Source organism: Gallus gallus, chromosome 14, assembly GCF_016699485.2.
Source record: "Gallus gallus isolate bGalGal1 chromosome 14, bGalGal1.mat.broiler.GRCg7b, whole genome shotgun sequence".
NCBI lineage: Eukaryota > Metazoa > Chordata > Aves > Galliformes > Phasianidae > Gallus > Gallus gallus.
The window spans coordinates 7,266,912-7,285,653 of NC_052545.1; the positions used below are offsets into that span (position 1 = coordinate 7,266,912).

Below are 18,742 nucleotides of genomic sequence, written 5' to 3' on the forward strand. Positions count from 1 at the left end.
TTTTGTCCATATGAAATGAAAATGACCACGCTCTCATTCTGGAAGAAACTCTGGTATTAGAAAGCATAGGTTTGACAAGATAAACTAAAAGCTACACTCTTCAGATTCCAATAGGCCCACTCCGTATTAATTATTTACCAAGATGTTTTCTTAAAGTAGTGTCTTTGTGCCTTTAATTTTCAATTCCCTTAATGCTATGAGGATCTCTGCTGGCAACTCATCAATTATTAATAGCATTAAAACAATATTTGTTTTCCCCTGAATACATTTTTGAGTGCCGTCCTCATACCAGTTAGGTTTTTCTGAAACTTTAATGAGGGTCTCTGATTTCCTCCAGACTGGTGGCTGAGGTGCAGGCTGGGCCCGGCCTTTGATGTAGCTGTCGGAGCATGCATAGCTCCGCATCCTTCACAGAGCTTGTCTCACTGGGCTTGGGGGAGTGATCAAGCTAAACATCTGTGTTGAGGGAGGAGAAACAGCAGTATGTCTGTAATTGGGAATTCCAGTCGCTGAGCTCAGAGGTTCTGTTGTTCAAATCACTGTTCTGCATTTTCTTATTCCAGCAGCCGTTCTGAGGCTCAGTGGTGAATGTCTGGGTTTTTTCTTGCTTTGGAATACTTTTCTCCTAATAAAGAAAACAGCAGTGCAGTTCCTTTAATCTACAAGGAAACCATTTCATTTCAGCAAAGGATGTTTGAAACACCACAGTTTTAAGAACTTTGTGCAGTCTCAGCCACTTTTCTCTCTGCCAGGGCACATATAAAAAATTAAAACCCCAAATACCACTCCTTGCTTTTCTAGACCCTAATTATAAATACATTTCCACCAGGAGGAGTCCACGTAAGCCTAATACTGTATGAAACCTTGTAATTTCAATGCAGACTTTACTTACTGTGGATTGGTAATTGGAGCTGTGGAATCAATTTTTCCCCTACTTGAAACACCCAAATGAGTATGAAATATGTTGCATTTGTTCCATGCACATCTACAGTTCTGCACTGTGCTTGGAGTGGGATGATCATTCTGATGTATTTTTTATAACAGAGCAACGTTTCCTCAGACTTTGATGTTCCACATCTAGAGCTATTATAACCATTTGCTATTTAGATGCATGATCCGTGGCTAATCTCCAAAGCTTTGATGCATGCAATAATTATTACTATTGATGTCATTGCACCATATTTAAAATATGAACCTCTCTTTATAAGTCTTCCACTAACAGAAAAGGGAGGCAAGCAGTTCACCCCAAGGCTGGGGGTTTCCTGTTCATTAAGAGAAAACCTCAGAAGCAGTGTAAGATGGCATTCTCTAACCTTCAGTGAGGCAAAAGCAATGATGATTGCAAGGGCTCAAAGAACAGAGGGTGATGTAATGTCTGCTTTGGTCTTGGTGCACAGAGAACCACTCCAGAAAACCAAGCCTTGGGGTCTCCAGTTGCTGCATTCTGACAATCTGCTCATGGTGTTTGACCCTGAATTCTACCATGTAGTATGTTTCACCTAACTCCTGAGTCTAGGACTCTGAATAGTTTTACCTGTGCAGTGTGCCACTGACATTCAGGAGCCTGGTGTTCACTTAAGCCTTGGTTTTCAGATCTGGTTAAGCAAAACACCCAGAAGCTCCCCAAGATTCTCCGCTGCTCTATCATGAAACCTGAGTCTGGATAGGTTGCTACTTTGGGCATTGTGATGAGGGTTGGTCTCGAGGGCCACAAGACACTGTGAGTCAGTGTCTCTCTTGGTCTAGCTGCATTCAGACAGTCACATTTAATCAGAACAGCACAGGAACATGACCACTGGGAGAAAAAGAATGTCCCTTGATAAGTTTCCTACTTGTGCATACATTCTGGGAGTCAGCTTAGCTCTGGACAAATAGATGTCATACTTTTAAAGTTGAAAAGATGCCTTGACACAGCTTTGTTAAGCTGCAGTGGAGCCAAGGTTTCATATGAAACCTTTCACCTTCATCAAAAAGCTGGTTTCTGTTCTCCTGGGAAATGTCCTTATTCATTGGCTGCTTCCTCAGCTTTTGGGGGAATATCTATGTAACAAGAAAACCAAAATGGTCAATAGCAGTAGCTTGTGATGAACTGGGGACCAGTGAAGAGAAAAAAGCTGCCATTTTTTTTATGGCAGAGCAAACAGACAGATATTCTTTCCAGTGGAAGAGGAAGAGGGAAAAATTTGGAGTCCCAAACAAATGTGACCCACTTGGAGCAGAGGAGTTCATAACAGTTTGCCAGGCCAATGCCACCCAGTGCAGAACGCTGCATTTCCAAGTATGAACATCTCATATTTCCAAGTATGAACGTAGGCAAAGAGTAGACTGACAGATTCTGATTGTAGAAGTCAGTGAAAAGTAGATGCTTCAGTGAATGCTTTCTCATGTACCTTGTTTACACTGTGCAGAATTATGGCCTATGAAGATATGTGCACTGCTACTCCAAAGGGCACAGGCAGGGTACACTGACAGCCTGGATACCCACTGTGCGGCTGACCTGCCACAGATGGGCATAGTTTACTCTTCCATGCACGCTGTAACGGGAGTGGATGTTTTTCATGGAGACTACATTAAATCTCTATTTTAGGAAGTGCTTATTATGCCTTCAGAAGAAATAATAGATTCTGCCTCCCCAAGCCAGAATCCTGCACACAGCCTAGAGTCCGTGGCTTTGCTGAAGCACCTTCTGGAGAGACCAACAGCCCTACTGTGTAGACACTGACTGCTGAGCTGCAACACATTCCTCCATCTCTTGTCTCAGGGATAGTCACTGCAACTATAAAAACATCTCCCTGTGGGTCTCCTCTGGATGTCTTGCCTGAGCTTCTCTGTTCTGAGTCTTCCTTGTGCACTCATTTGCCTTAGAGATGAGTGCTTCCCCTCAAAACCTGCTCACCAAGGTTGGCACAGAAACAGGGCTGATTCAACTGGCAAAAAGGCTGCAGTGCTGTAAAAGAAGCACCACGGTCAAAACCAGAAAGACTCAGTGTTTTTCGCTTGTTAGAATGAATTCCTAGAGACTAGAATAAAAAAGTTTCCATATTTCCTTCCTTTTTGTCTCACCATCATTTCATTACCTCTGTTTTCCTGAACTGCATTAGCCACACACTGGAAGGATGGAACAACACACACACTCATCTGTCCTGTGGGGCAGGGACACCTGATCCCCATGATCTCACTGCCCCTCTCGCTCCCTTCCCTCTCCACAATAACCTGTGTTCTCAGTCTCACCTGAGCACAAGGCCTGGTGCAGCACAGCTGAATTTTTCAAGTTGCAGGGAAGCACCCAAGCTGCTGTGCCATCAGCCTCCTTGTCACTGCCCCAGACAGTCCCAACTGCAGCCCATTCTTCACCAGGAGCACCAACCATGTGGATTCATCTTCCCACTCAAGCAGCAGTTCTTCAGCATTACAAAGTGCTTGCAAGCTGCACAGCTTGAACCACCTCATACTTTATTAGCTATGTTAAAGCACAGCTTGGCACACCGACGCCAGCAAAACAGGTGTGATGGCTTGGTTTGCTCCAAGAGCACATCGATGTCTAGCCCTTGTCTCAGCACTCCAACACCACAGGTAATGTTACAAAACTGAAAATGTACAACCATGTGGGCCTTAATTAGCATTTTCAATTTACTAAAATGTACTTTATAGGTCTCTAATTACACCAAAGTAAGCTGCATTCACATATTTAGTTAACTGTTTCATTATGCTACTGGCAACCACTTCTGGAAAGTCAAACTTAATAAATTCAAACATCTAAATAGTAGAAAAAGTGTTATGTTTTGACTGCATGCAGTGTTAATGGTTAATAAATTCTTAAAGCTTCTGTACCAGAAAAAAAATTGGCATGCAAAGACTCATTTTTGTATCAAGAGCCAATAAGTGCTTCAATTATCTTACTGTAATGCTGTAGCTACAGAAAAACTCACTAGAAGATAACAATGGACAGAAAGCAGATTAAGAACTTCAGCCTATGAAGTCACATGGGTCTGTAGGCACTGTGGGGACTCCACAAGGCATAGAGCATGCAGGAGAAAATTGGTTTGATTCTAAAAGTGCGTAGCTTAAGCTGCTAAACTCAGCCTCTTCCCGAGGACACCTGGAAAAACTTGCACTGTATTCTGGCTTCAAACTGCCAGCTGACACCAAACAAAAGTTGGTGCTGTGCACTTCCTTACAAAGAGACAAAGAAAGACTTTCAACCAACAAAATTCAGTGGCTTCTGCAAGCCAAGGCAAGAGCCAGGGAGCCAGGCTGTCTGGATAGAGCATGCCCTTGTGCAGTGAGACAACCCTTCTGCACGTCCGTAAGAGGTTAATTATGGGCTGTCTTTGCCTTACTCAGACTCCACTGTTTGGTCGAACATGTAATGTCTAAGTAGAAATTTCATTGATTGTATTATATACAGCCAATGTTTTACATGGCAGGATCAAGAGACAGAAGACAAAGAATGATTAACTGAGAAATAGAACAAAAGCAGAAGGCCAGCAAGGGCAGACACGAGGATCAGGAGTCAAGGACACATGAGAGCAGGGAACAGAAGAGGCTCTTCCAAGCTACAAGCAAATTACACATAGCAAGGACATTCACTGTTCACTGTCAGGACAGTCTCACTTTGCCTCCCTGCCTTGCACAGCCATTACAATCAGAACCATGGCCTTTACTACTCCTGTCTCTTAGGACATGCATGTGGTTGCCCAGCCCAAGGGGTCCTGACCTGCTGTGCTGACTGCAGAGCCTCTCCTCCTTATCCTGTCTGCAAAACAAAATGCGTGATCTGAATGCAGCATATTGTTCTGCTGGAGTCAAGTTGCTTCAGCAGGATGACACTGAAGGTTCCCAGTTATCTGCCACCAGGGCGCTCCACTTGATTTCCCCAGCAGAGATCTATGGCTAACCTGCATTGCAGTGTGAAGGAAACCCCAAGTTAATCCAGAACTGAATCAGGCATTTCATTCTGCAATACAGCGATATAGATCAGGTAGTACCAGGAAAGAGACAAGACAATCTCTCTGACAGGACATTGTCAAACCACAAACCTGAGAAGACCAACTGTTGTCTGCCCACAAACTCAGTGGCTGTAGCAGATGTGCTCGCACACAAAACAAGCACCTCACACAGAAGCTCTCTTTGTACCAGGAGATACTTTCCAATCCAACGCTTGCCTACCAGGAAGCTATTTGAGAACTGTCATCGAAGTTTTAAAAAGAGATGAATTCCGAGCATCAAACAGAGTAAGATCGGAACACAAATAATTATTAAACAAGTCTGGCTTGCATTCTGGACCAGGCCTAGGGACCCCCAGAGCTGCACGTAAGGATCACACAGTCACCTGAACAAAACCACACAGAAACCTCTAGGGTATTCAAGCATTCAAGTGGCAACGTAGCACTGTAGAGTCTTGCTTTAATGTGGATTACCAGCTGCCCTTCATGATTCGGGTTATTTAAAATAAAACAGAAGCACTGATGGGGGACATTTCTCACAAAAATATGTTTGTGCATCTGACTGGCATGTACTAAAGCCCTCTGGTATAAGACTGGTAACATATTAACCCTAGGTATTTCTGCTCAGGGTTACATACATTTCCAGTTTCGTATTTCCAGACCAACTCTTCCTCTAGATTGCTCTGAATTGACAGAAAAAAGCACAGCCAGCACAAGGTCACTCCTGTCCCATCCCCTCATGCTCTGTTCTTCTGTATCTGCCATCATTTCCTGGGTGGAGGTGTGCATGGGGACACCGCTGCCATTGGCTGAGTACAGTACCTCTCTGCCAGATCTGAACACAGCATCTTTTCTGGACAGAGCTCTGGTAAACCAACACTGTCATCTGAGGATTGAGGATTATGATGATAGGAAAGCAATGACAGTATTTCCACAGGAAAAAAAAAGAGTCTGCTAACGTGGTGCAAAGCACAGGGCTATTTGTTGTGACACAGTACTTCTGCTCACAGATTGCAAAAACTATGCAAAAATGCCAGGAAGTTTTTTTGGTGGTGGTGGTTTTTTTTTTTTTTTTTTTTTTGGCAACTGTTATCTGGAAACTTGTTCCAAATTCATATCTCAATTTGAAAACAAAAGGACACACAGGACCTTGTGACCTGAAAGATGGCGCCTTGGATTTCATTGTACCCCAAAACAAGTACGGTTGAACACACACGAAACTGCTTTTTTAAGCAGCAGTGTCAGAGTTGGCTCTTTAACTCCCTATTTGGCTTTAGCTTGCTGCAGGAATTAGAGGGAACAGGGCTTGCACAGGTTTTGTAGCACTCTCCCATTTACTAGCTGCCCAGGTGTAAGCATGCAAAGCACACAGCAGCTGGGACAAGCAGAGAGTCCTGGCTGAGAGAAGGAGCTGAAATATCCATAATGAAACCATTCTGAACTTATTTTCATTTTTTGGCTCACAATGAAAATTATTGGTGTTACGAAACATCTTATTTCATTTTTACAAAGTGATGCTGTGTCATCTTTCCCAAGGAAGGCATCAAAGGTAGAAAGTTGTTCAGTTAACTAATGAGGCTGCAGATAGGAAGCAGGTACCCACATAGCTTCTAAAGCACAAAATATCTGAAAAGGATCCAAATATCATTCAATAGGAGAGGAAAAAGGAGAAAAAAAGAATTTCTATAGCTGTTGGCCTGGTCACTCTATCAATAAGCCAATAAAAGAGCTTCACTATCTACAATGAGAGCTTCAAATGCTGCATCATTTTTTGCATTCTCAGTGAGATTCTGGGTAGTTTCCCTGTTCTCTGCTATCAGTTCTGAAGAGCTGATGTCACCTGGCAGAATGGGCTCTGCACAAGAACACCAGAACTCCTTAGCACTCATCAGCCTACAGACGTTGGAGAAAATCGATGGAGAAGTGACCAACCATCATAGATAGCAACAATTACACTCAGTGCTTAAAAGGACAGGAAAAAATAGCAAAGGGTAAAGTGCTATGCATAGAGAATGGCAACTGCTTTTTCTTACCTGGCTCCTCCTTTGTTTCTGCACAATCTCTATCACACACAACATTGACTCCTTGCATACTATGATTATGGCCTCCTGCAGCCAAATATCGTACACATATACTGTGTGGGAAACTGTCCTTACCATTGGAAGTTTTTGTTCCATGAACCAGAATAGAAAACAGCTGCTGGTGCCTGAACAGCAGAAAGGCAAAGCTTGGTGATGAAGCAGCAGTCACACCTTACTGCCTGAGAGAATTCTGGTGCTTGTAAAGCTGTCCCTGTATCACATCTCCAGACAGAGCTCTCGTCACTTTTCTCAGTGAGGCTGCCAGGTTCATAACAGCTTTCTCCCACCAGTTACGGAATGAAAAAACAGCATCCCCTTCCTTTACCCAGTGCCCTCCCCCTTCCTGTCCTCTATCTTAGACTAACTGGCAACTTCAAGAATAAGAAAACATCCCAAATTCTTGCAGAAAGGTGCCAGAGTTGCTTATCATCTGGATACACTGAAGAAATCACTGCATAGTGTGTAAATCACTTGTCATCATCCTCCCCTGAAAACCCATTACAATAATAGCCTAATCATTGTGATAGCCACTTGTATTGCTCCCACGAACATTAATCCTCATTATTCATCTGGCATTAATGTAAATGTCACAAATACTTCCACATGATCTTCCAGACCTCGTGGATGCTTTCACCATCCTGGTTTCTGCTTTGAAGAAAAAAATCTGTTCATTCATTACTTGTAGACAGACGGGCACTGAAGTCCCAGGACTCGCTAACTAAGCTGATCCTTTCCCTTGGGTCTCCCAGTGTCTTCCTTTTAGTGAAAAGCACTTCATACCCCATCACTGTGCAAGCTCCTTGATTTAAGGGCTTTGCACTTTCATTTTGCTGTTTGGTACACATTCCACAGAAGCTGATTACTACATCAGTGCTCAACAATTAACTCTAGAATTATCAAATCCACCTGATACATAGGTCGATTTAAGCAGAAGTGAAGAGCTGGGGTTTCCTACAGGCTGTCTTCTGTGCTGTGCACTCCGCTGGACAACAGAGGGACCGTTCTGCAGGCAGGTCACACCAGCACCACTCATTTTCATGTCAGACAGCCCATGGCAAGAAAGCACAACTACTGGTGAGCCGCATATTCTCCTACAGTAACAGGAATGGGGATAACACCGTCTGCACAGTCCAGGCATCTTATCACAGAGCCAAGAGTTTTACTACCAATTCCTTCAATGCTCTTCTACATTTCACCAGCCCTGCCTTAGACGTGGCTAGAATACAAAGTATAATTCCACGGCAGGAGCATCAGCTAACCCATGCTGCCCTCTTCAGGAGCTGCTTTTAATTCAGTACCAGGGTGCAGCACAACCCTGCTGGGCAGAGAATTTAGCCTGATTTTCATAAACAGGCCCATCAAGAACTTCATTTTAGCAAAGAAGAAAAACGTTATCTCTATCTGAAGATAAACAAGACAGAGCAATAAGAGCATCTACCCAACTTACTCCTTAGCAAGCTCCTGAAATCACTTCCCCCGTGTTGTTCCATTGTTCACAGTAGAGCACACTCGGCACAGGAAGAGCAAAATCACCCACGTTGCTGAGCCCTGCAGAGGTTTTCAGGTCACTGGTCTGAGTAGCACAAGGTAAAGACAGTGCCCCTCTAAAGGAAGAGCTTTCCCTACTGCACCAAATGCTCTGATATTTGACCCAGGCTCATAGGAAACAGAATCAGCTTTTCTTCAGGAAAGACACATACCTAGGAGAGGCAAGGGAAGTTGAAGAGTGGGGCAATGATGGCAGTAGCTATGCTCTTTGTCAGTAACTGGGAAGTGCAGAACAAATGAGAGAAGAACAGCAAAAGCATTAGTCCATGCTTCTAGCTCTGATGCAGCACACACAGCACAGATCAGCACATTCCCTGATGGCAAGGGCTGTCACACTCACGTCATCGTGAGCTCAGCTGCTTGACCACAGTCACAGACTTGGCACTGAAGGGTCCCACTTTGACAGAGGACTTTATTGCTCAGAAAGTACCAAAGCAAGCCAGTTTGTCCACCCAATGACAGGAATATGTTGTGTCAGAACCAAAAGATGGGCAGCTCATGCAGAGGAGAGGAAGGACACCAGGAGCAATCACACACTCTTGTCTGGGCCTTGTCCAGTCATAAATACCTGAAGTAGGTATGGGGAAGGGGTGAATATCAAACAGCGCACGCAACAGAGAGTAACAATCAAAAACAAACATGAATAGGTCCCGTGAAGCGGGAACAAGGGAAGATTTTAGCATTACATCAGTATGAAGACCAGAAAGAAAGCCATTTAGAGAATTCAACTAGTTATGTTTCATTAATCGGTTTAGAATTCAGCACAAGTACATGTTGGAAAGGCACAGCTCTATCTGGGAAGGTCACAGTCTACCACGTACTGCAAAGAGCTCCCAGTAATGCTGCCTCAGTGAAGGGCTTTAAGCTTCTTCCCATTACACAAGAGAAAAAGCTAGACCTGTCATATCCAAAGCAGATATCTGGAGGCAAGCTAAGGCACGTTTCGGAGATAGTGCTTATAGTCCAATGATGTTTAAATCTTTTGCTCCCATCTGCCACCCAGGGACATCTTTGCATTTTGCTTTTATTTATCACCAAAGTGTATTCTCGTTCCAGCCTGTAGAGGCTGGTGAGCTGCATTTCTTTATTTTTCATTCCAGGGAAGTATTACTTATGTTGAACCCATTTGTCCCTAACAGAGATGTAAGATGTAGCTCCCTAGGAATTCAGATGTTATTTAAAGTTCTTTTCCAATATCTAATTTGCCTTTTATTTATTTAGGGAGTTATTTCAGCCAGAGCCTTGCTATTGAGAGACACCATGACTTGTTTACAGTGCTGGTCCTCAAGGCAGCCAGGAGCTGGGGGAGTCAGGCAAGTAGCAACATTATAGATTAAAGAAGTAATTACAACATAGAATACAACACTAAATAAAAGTAAAACCAGCAAAGACAAGGGAGGAAAAGGAAACAAATTGGGAAAAGTACACTGGTGTTCAGAACAATCACATGAGGGGCCAGGACTCAGCCAGACGCCACCACGTTTTGGAGCAGCTCTCCCTGTGCATGTTGTGACACTGTCTGTGGCTACTAAATGGGCTGGCATTGCACCTTTCCAAAGGCTATACATCAGGCCTGCCCCAAGCAGATGATTCCTGGACCGCTTCAGCAAAATAACTGTCTTGCTGCAGCATCAGCATGGGGCTGATAACTCCCAGCATCAGGTATGTGAGATCCTGTCTGTGCCCAGCCCTGCTCTGTTGCTGACGTACAAAACCTTGCAGCCTGGCATTCCCAGCCCCCTCACAGTACAGCTTACAGCCAGACACACAGGGAGGACTTGGTCAGGTAGCAGAGGCTGAACAGCCTCACTCACGTGGAGCCTCTCTGTGCTGAAGCCCTCCTGTACGGAGTGAGCTTAGGTCCCTGTGCACGGCAGTGTGCTGCCAGCTAGACACTCCCTGTGTAGTACCAAAAAACCACACTGTCCTGAACTGCTTGGGCTCCTAAGGAGCATTAAGACCTGTCCTGCCCCGGACACAAAGTAGCTGCTAATTATTCCCTCTGCTGTTGGTTTCCTTTGGTCTCATTTTATGATCACTTAATGGGAAGTAGATTATGCAATAATTAAGTGTTGGAACCAGCAGATCCCTCCACAGCAGGAGATGTACATTATTTACCCATAAAAAATATTTCAATTGTTATTACCATGTAAACTGTGATTAATTAAATTCATAGGAATTATTTCTGAGGCATGTAAATGGGAAGATTCCTGCTGAGGAAAAGCTGGAAAGCTGGCTCCATCCTGACAGCAAGAGGGCCACGAAGCAAGAGAAAGCCCTGAACTTACCCCCATGATTCTTGCACTTTAGAAAGCAACAAAGCATGCAAAGGAGTGGGAATGGTGGGAGCTGGAGTCAGTGCCCCATTAACCCACTGAAAATTTCCATCTAGAAGGGTCACAACCTCCTGACCAGCTGGGTTCTTCAGTGCTAGCCAGGCTCCAGGAAGACCTCACTGTGGCTCTCCAGTACTCAAGGAGAGCTTATAAACAGAAGGGGGACATACTTTGCACATGGTCTGATAGTGATAGGACAAGGAAGAATGGCTTTAAACTGAAAGAGGGGTGATTTAGATCAGATGTGAGGAGGAAATTCTTTACTCAGGGGTGGTAAGGCAGTGGTACTGCTGACCAGAGCAGTGGGTGCCCCGTTCCTGGAGGTGCCCAAGGCCACAGATGGGCCCTGAACTGCTTGACTTGGGGGGAACAGCCAGCACACAGCAGGGAGTGGGGCTGGGAGAACAGTAAGGTCCTTCCCAACCCAGCCCAGCCCAACCCACTCTGTGATTCTATGATTTTTACTCCCTTGCACAAGTATTAGGAGCACTCTCCAAAATTACACAGGCTTAGATCAGCATCCACCTCAGAGAGGTCTAGATAAATATTCCTAGTGCCCAGTGATCGTCTCACAGAGAACTCAGACGGATCCCAGATGCTGGCAGAGCCTCTTCTTCCCCTTTCTTCCTCAATCCGCAAAACTCACCAGATCAGGGGTTCACTTGCTGACTTCCAGTGGAATCTGACATCCATACAGCAAGGCACTTGTCTCCTTTCTTTAGATCTGGCTTCTGCTGCTGGCAACACAGCCTTCACTGCAAGCACCAAACAGAACAGAGCCTAAGTCTGCAGTGATCTCCAAAGAGTCAGAGGTAAAAATTAGAGTCAAATACAGCAATGGTAAAAAATACTGGACCTAAATGCCATCTGCAATTCCTTACCTCAGTTATGTCCAATTTAGGATAATACCCACGTATGAGTGGTCACAAGAGTTCAAGGCTAAAGTCCACCAGCCCAATATCCTGGTTTTGTAACAGCCAACAGAAGAATATAAGAGTTAGAAAAGCACATAGCACATCATGCATCTCCAGCCTCTAGCAAAGGGCATACAGCTTTGGAGCTTTCTGAGGCAGAGGGAGGTGGGTTATTGTTGTTTAGTGTTCACAGAAGGACTTTTCTCCCACTATTTTTAGCTTTTACAACAACCTCATTGCCAGGAGTTCCACAGCTGCACTGTGTAAAGTGTGGGAAAATACCTCCCTTTTCTTTCAGCTTTGAATTTGACGTGTTATTGTGTCCTTCCTTTCACCCAAGCTCCTTCATGAACAGAGACACTGAACAATCATTCCTTCCTCATTCTTCCTATCCCATGTGACATTATACACTTATATTTCTCTTAACTGTCCCTTTTCCAAGCAAAGCTTTCCCCAAAAGAAAGCATTCCAGATGTGTGATCATCTTTGTCACTTGTCTGATGTTTCCTATTTCTGCTCTTTGCTTTCTGAAAAGGAGGTTCAGCACAGCATAGAGTACTCAAGGTGTGCAACACCTGCAATTTATGCTGGGACATAACCATGTTACCTGTTCTGCTTCTTCTCTTCGACCTGACACATCACTTACATTTTGGACTACTACTGAGCGCTAGGCCAGTGCTGCAACATAAGTATTTTTTAGAACCCCAAGTTCTCCTTCATTACTTAACAATCTCTGCTGTACTCATTACTGTACACATAAAATTAGCACTGTTTTTCCTTCTGTTTGTCACTTTATGTTTATCTACACTGAATCACATCAGATCAGCCACTCGCTATGCAGATGGATTTTCACAGCTCTTTGCATTCAACTCTTATTTCTAATGCCTCAAATAGCTGAGTATTGTCAGCAAACATGCCGTCATTATGCAGCCTTTCCTCCAGACTATGCCTGAGTATGTCAAATAGCTGAAGCACAGATCCCCACAGGATTCAGCTGGTGGCCTCCCCTTGCTGTGAAAACTGACCATTTACTCTCATGCTTTTTGAGCTATGCATCCATCTGGGAACCTGTCCTCTTGTACCCATAGCTGCTCACTTTATTTAGAAGTCTTTGGCCAGGGACTTTCTTGAATTCTTTCCTGGAAATCCAAGCGGGATATATAAATTCATTTTTCTGTCCAAGGTTTGCTGCCTCCTTCAGAAACCTCCAAGAGATTTATGAGACGTCACCTTTCTCTGCAGAAGTCTTACGACTGATGCATCACATGCTTCTGACTTTGTGCATTCCAAAAAGAACAAGACCCAAGCTGTATCCAGGTTCTCCCTAGTGAGGTTACACTGACTAATTAGCAGGGACCTTTCCCATATACTAGCATTTACATCTCCTGGGTATACAGCCAATCGTTCCCAAAAAACGCTGCCTGAAGCCACACTGAGACAGCTGGAATAGGTACGTCTGCTCCTCCGTGCATATCAGAAAAGTCAGATGCAGTGCAGTGAGGAGAAGGTGAGCTCTTTGTTGTGTTCATGGTAATGTTCCTTTCTCTCAGGGCACAGGGAAGCCTCCTGGCTGCAGCATTCCAATCTGCAGTTCTGCCACTGGCAACGGGCAGCTCATCTCTGTCCACTAACGCAGCTCCCAACATCCCCCAGCACAGGGACTCCTAAAAGCAGCATTAAAGCTAAAGGGGTTTGGTTCCATGCTCAGAATAGCTGAACAGGTGCAGCAGACAGTAGTTGGAAGCAGCATGTGTAACCTGGGAGCCGTTTGTCACCGACTTTGTCTGACTTCTTAGAGTGAAGAAGACAGAAGAATATAGTATTCATCACCTTAAATTCTGTACAGTGACAAAGCAGCAAGTGCATGTAACAACTGAAATACACTCTGCAGACAGTAATAGCCACTGTTAAAGTGTAATCTGATATTTGGATTATGACGGAGTCTATCAATTTTTGCTTTTGTATTAAAGTTGTTTTTTTCCATCTGTTGAAAGTGGAGCTTTGTGATTTCACAGCGCATTACACTTTATGGGCTTCATTTGCTGCACCCAAAGAATTTCATTCTGCTACATTAAAAAATACCTTGGGATGCTGGATATGCTTTTAACTTTCCAGGGCATGCCGTTGTGTGAGGCTCCTAGCAGCGAGCTTCCTTGAATGTTTAGTTTATACATTTATAATATAGAATATAGTAATATTTTATATATATGTGTGTGTGTGTATATATATATATACATACATACATATATATATACAATATAATATATATATTGTAATTACTAATTAATTACAGTTAATTAATATATTATATAAGTATGTTTTAATATCAAATAATATGATGCAATTCATGAGGCATATTGGCCTTGTCACAACAATCAGAATTCTGTCCCTATCTCTTTGAGCCAAATCCACAGTCATCACCTCAGCTTCAACCACACTTACTGGGAAAGGATCTCTGAAGGATGCTTGGGTCTCTATCAGTGCTTTGATTTTCCTGTGCACCACACATAGACAGAGGAATGGGAAACTACTTCAAAGTTCATTTTGCTGCTGATGTCATGCAGATGTGCACTACACACATGCAGATACACTTGGGTATGCTGACACTCATGGGGTAACCTTGTTTTTTTCTGAGGTAAAGCACAGGTTGCTCTAGCCAGGTGTTACCAATACCAAATCAGGACTAGCTCTTGGAGGATCATCCCAATCGTATCACCATGACTACAATCCACTGCAAGTACCATCACAAAACCAACTACCAAATGTGTCATCTGTCCTTCCCCAGCAACCAAGCACTATTATCACCAGTGATCTTGCTTCAGTAACATGCCTGGTCTCCCATTTTGTCCCAGGTTCCAAGCCTGCAGCTCCCTGTACACTTGCCCTGCTTGTTACTGTTATTGCATTGACTCAGATCTTGCTGTCCTAAGATCCTTCTGCCAAAGGATCTCGCTACAAAGTGAATTCAGCAAGGTTTAGTACATTGCTCAGCCAAAGCCTTCCTACTGGGTCTTCCCTGCTGCACAATTACTTCACAAAGCTGTTAACTGGAACTGATGGTTTAGCCCAGCAGGTGGTTTGAATTTGTGCGTAGAACACAGTGCCAAAAGCAGAGGAAGGGCAAGGCACTGCACAGTCATGCAATCTGGGAGACCACCTTTTTAGAGCTTCACCACAGTCTGCAGTTTCCAAACACAGGCTGTGTGGAAAACAAAGTGAGGTCACTCACTGAGAAATGCAGCCCACTCCAACAATGATGCATATTACATTTCCTTTTAAATCACCACAGGGAGAAATTCCAGGGCAGAGGAATCTGCACAGCGCTTTCATGGTTTGTTACAACACAAAGGGGCTCTGACTGCATGCTGCTTCTGTTATCTTCTCTGCAGTGGACCAGAAAGTTTCCCAACAGGCCCAGCTGGCTTGAACCAGAGAGCTCACAAATGGAGGATATCTCTTTCCATTGCATGGATGAAAACACAACCGTAACTTTTTCTATTATTTCTCCTCACCTTGCCAAGTAGCTGCTCATTTTAAGAATAAATAGCAGTGTGACCTGACTTTGCAAGATGCCAAGTACTCCAGCTCCGGCCAGACCCTCTGGATGCTCCACAAGGAGCTTTGCTACCACTCGCACCATGCAAGGTGGGTGGTGGTGTTGCTCCAGAAGAGCCAAAACCCAAATTCCACTCAGTGTCACATACAACATCCTGGATCTAGTCAGGAGGAGGCAGCAGAGCAGCAGGCATTCCTGCCACCGCAGCGAGCATCTATCTGCAGTCTGCCAGTATGGAGAAAGAAAAAAATACTTCCATTTTGAAAAGAATGACAGAGAACAAGGCTAAGAAAAAGCCTCCTGTTTCCTGCTGGGCACACACAGCACCACAACAGAATGGAGCTTCAGTTTTTCTGCTATGATTTAAGCCAAGTGGCACCAAACTATATACAAAGCAGAGAGGCAGCAGGCATCGCAGGCAACACTGAAAAGTCTGAGCTTGATGTGTTTCTCTCTTGCATTTTCTCACAACCTCCAGTATTATTATAGTGACGCACAACACCATAGAATATAATTGCTGTAGTGATTACTTACAGCCATTACATTAAGCTTTAAAATGCTCCTTTCAAATTGAACAATGTTTTTTTTTTTTTCAAAGTCAACAGCTGGTTCACAGCTTGAAAGCAACAGTTAAGATAAATTAAATAAAAAGGGTAATAAAATCACAGACTAAATTTAATTTCTGAAGCAGATGCAAACTCCAGCAAAGCCTTTTAAATATCTTTTTAAAACATCCAGAGAAACAAAAGTCAATACGACCGATAATTATACTCTGCTCATTAATAAGAATGTGATGTATGAGCACAAATAACTGTGTACACTTCTAAATATACTTAAAACAGAGTACAAAAACAAATTCATGCAGCATTTATAGCCCCAGTCTGGAGGATAAATCAAACAGAAGTTTCCAATGGGTGTAGTAAATCTCGGGAGGAAGGAAAAAAGTGTTTACATATATATTCTTCTTCTCAAGGTATACGTGCATAATATAAAGAGTAATTTATTAAAAGGACTTTCTTACCCTTGGGATAAAAAGGTGGTCTGATATAAGCTCAAGATCAGGATGAAGCCAGGAGCCTTTACCAGCTCTTGGAATGCTCTACTGGAGCAAAATGCAACTTTTCCAGTATTTCTAGAGTATACAGCCTCGCTTAGATACCAAGAGGCTTTTCTCTGGCCTGGTTTTCTGGTCATCTTGGTCCAAAAAAAATGAGTTAAATATGTAAGAGAATACATCTCTTTACTTTTAAGATAGCAGACACATCTCCGTGCAGATGGACTATACCAAATATTTTGCTACACTTAATGCACAAGCAGATGCACAGAACAAGAGGATGCCTTGGCAAATATTCAGTATGTGATTCAGATCACCTACATTTATCTGCCTGAAAAGCAAGGAGGTCATCTAAGTTAGTCTTTTAGCTTCCTTCTGTAGCCTGAGGAGAGAAACAGACACCCACAGAGAATAATTTATTCCACTTGCCTGTCTGCCATAATCATCCTATCTCAGGATATGATATATCTATCATGCTATGGCAAAGTCCATGTTGAAGACACCTCTTTCCAATCTCTCAAGAGCCCAGAGGAGTAGCTGACACTGGACACCTCATGAAATGAAATCAAACCCCCACCCTGGGTCGAGCTGTAACAACAGAAGGAGAACTTACTGCCATACAGATTGTTTGTTTCCTTTAATGTTGAAGAAGCCGTTGGAACGTGTTTGCAAATATAAAGGAGATTCAAACCAATATAAGCAAAGAAGGAAATAACTGTATTTTTAACATAGCGTGACTTAGAAAAGTTCCATCCAACAAAGGTAACCAAGGCTGCATACAGTGAGCTACACTAATAGCGAATATGTCTCATTTGCATCTTAGCACTGACACGTATGTCCCAGATGGGTGTTTCATAACATTTTTGGAAAAAGAAGCATTTTCCAATGATTTCTGGAAGTAGGACTGGGTGTGCTTTTATAGCCTGCTCCAGAAGGAACACTGTGTGTCCTACACACACTGCAGTAATATGCATTCCAAAGCACCAAGCAAAATGTCACCTTAACTCATGGAAAGTTATTCCATCTCATAATATCAGAGAAATTACGACAATATGTTGTTCTACATGAAAGTACATGGTAGTGCTATTTGTGAGACCTGGCAGCTGCCACTCTCAGCAGAGCAGATGGCAGCGATAAAGACACAATGCAGGGAACAGGTTGATAAAGACATATCCATCATTACACTTTTGCTTTGCAGCGACGCTCAGCTCAAAGATACAATCAAAACGCACCGGTCTGTCACTCCCGAGTAGGAAGAGTTTGCTTATCTGAGCAAAACAATTCTCTTGTAATGATTAATTCGGGATGTATTATTAATCAATATTAATCATCTCCTGTCCACGGGAGCTGGCAGAGACAGCTGGGAAGACTTTCAAAATCTTTAAAGACTTATGTGCTCATCCCTTTGTTCTTCAGACAGACAGACAACCATTCATTGTCTGTAATGGAAAATCGAAGTCAGCCACGATCACGCTGTCGTGCCAATCATCAGCTTACACTCTCACCAGAGCACCATAGGGCACATTACACTCTCATTTTCTTTTCTCTCTTTATGTATTTGTTTGTCTGTTTGTTGCCATGCAGAAGGCATTAAATGAAAGTAACAGAAAATCTAGGCCTATGGCATGAATATAAAATGCAAATATAATGTTTATTTTAATATATGACCTCCATCCATACTTTTTTAAGATTAATTCCACCCTTGCACCCTCCTCAGCAGAGGTGACAGCAACAGTGGGGCACCTACAGTGCTTTGTAGCTGAGAATCTGCCCTAACAAACACTGCCGTTGTGCTTCGTGTTTGCTGTCATTTCCATGGAGGCAAATAGGAGGCACTACTTTCGGTGTGACCGCTGCATACACGGCCTGTGGCAAATCCTTTTCACTCAGTGAGGCCCAGGCAAGCCAGAAGTTGGATGCTGCTGGCCTGGTGCCTTGGAGTCCCACCTCAGAGATGGCTCATACCACCCTCAGCAAGCTAGACTGTAACCTCAGTAAAATGTATACAGAATTAATATCACTTAAGCTACAGCATTTATATAATACTGAGACAGCCATAAAAGTATCATGAAATGCCATATGTTTCAACGTAACTTCCTCAGTTTTACCTTGGAACATCATCTTCTTTATGAAAATACTTCATAAAAGCACTCCGTTAAAACTGAAGTCTACTCTCAATTGCTTTTTCAGCCGCAGGAATTGCTTTTTTTAAGCCCATCGTGGCTTTAATGCTCCGTTACTCCTCTGGAGACGGACTCGGATCACACCCACAGGAGCCCTCACAGCGCCCCACACGAGCACGGCTCA

General features: G+C 43.4%; 1 long non-coding RNA gene across 1 annotated transcript; it reads right to left on the reverse strand.

The window, feature by feature from the left end:
• Positions 1 to 292: 292 nt before the first annotated feature.
• LOC112533452 lies at positions 293 to 18,537 on the reverse strand. Its single transcript, XR_005839753.1, has 3 exons — positions 15,055 to 18,537; positions 11,558 to 11,666; positions 293 to 625 (listed from the first exon to the last, which is right to left on the reverse strand). It is a non-coding gene; the product is annotated as an uncharacterized LOC112533452 (long non-coding RNA).
• Positions 18,538 to 18,742: the final 205 nt, after the last annotated feature.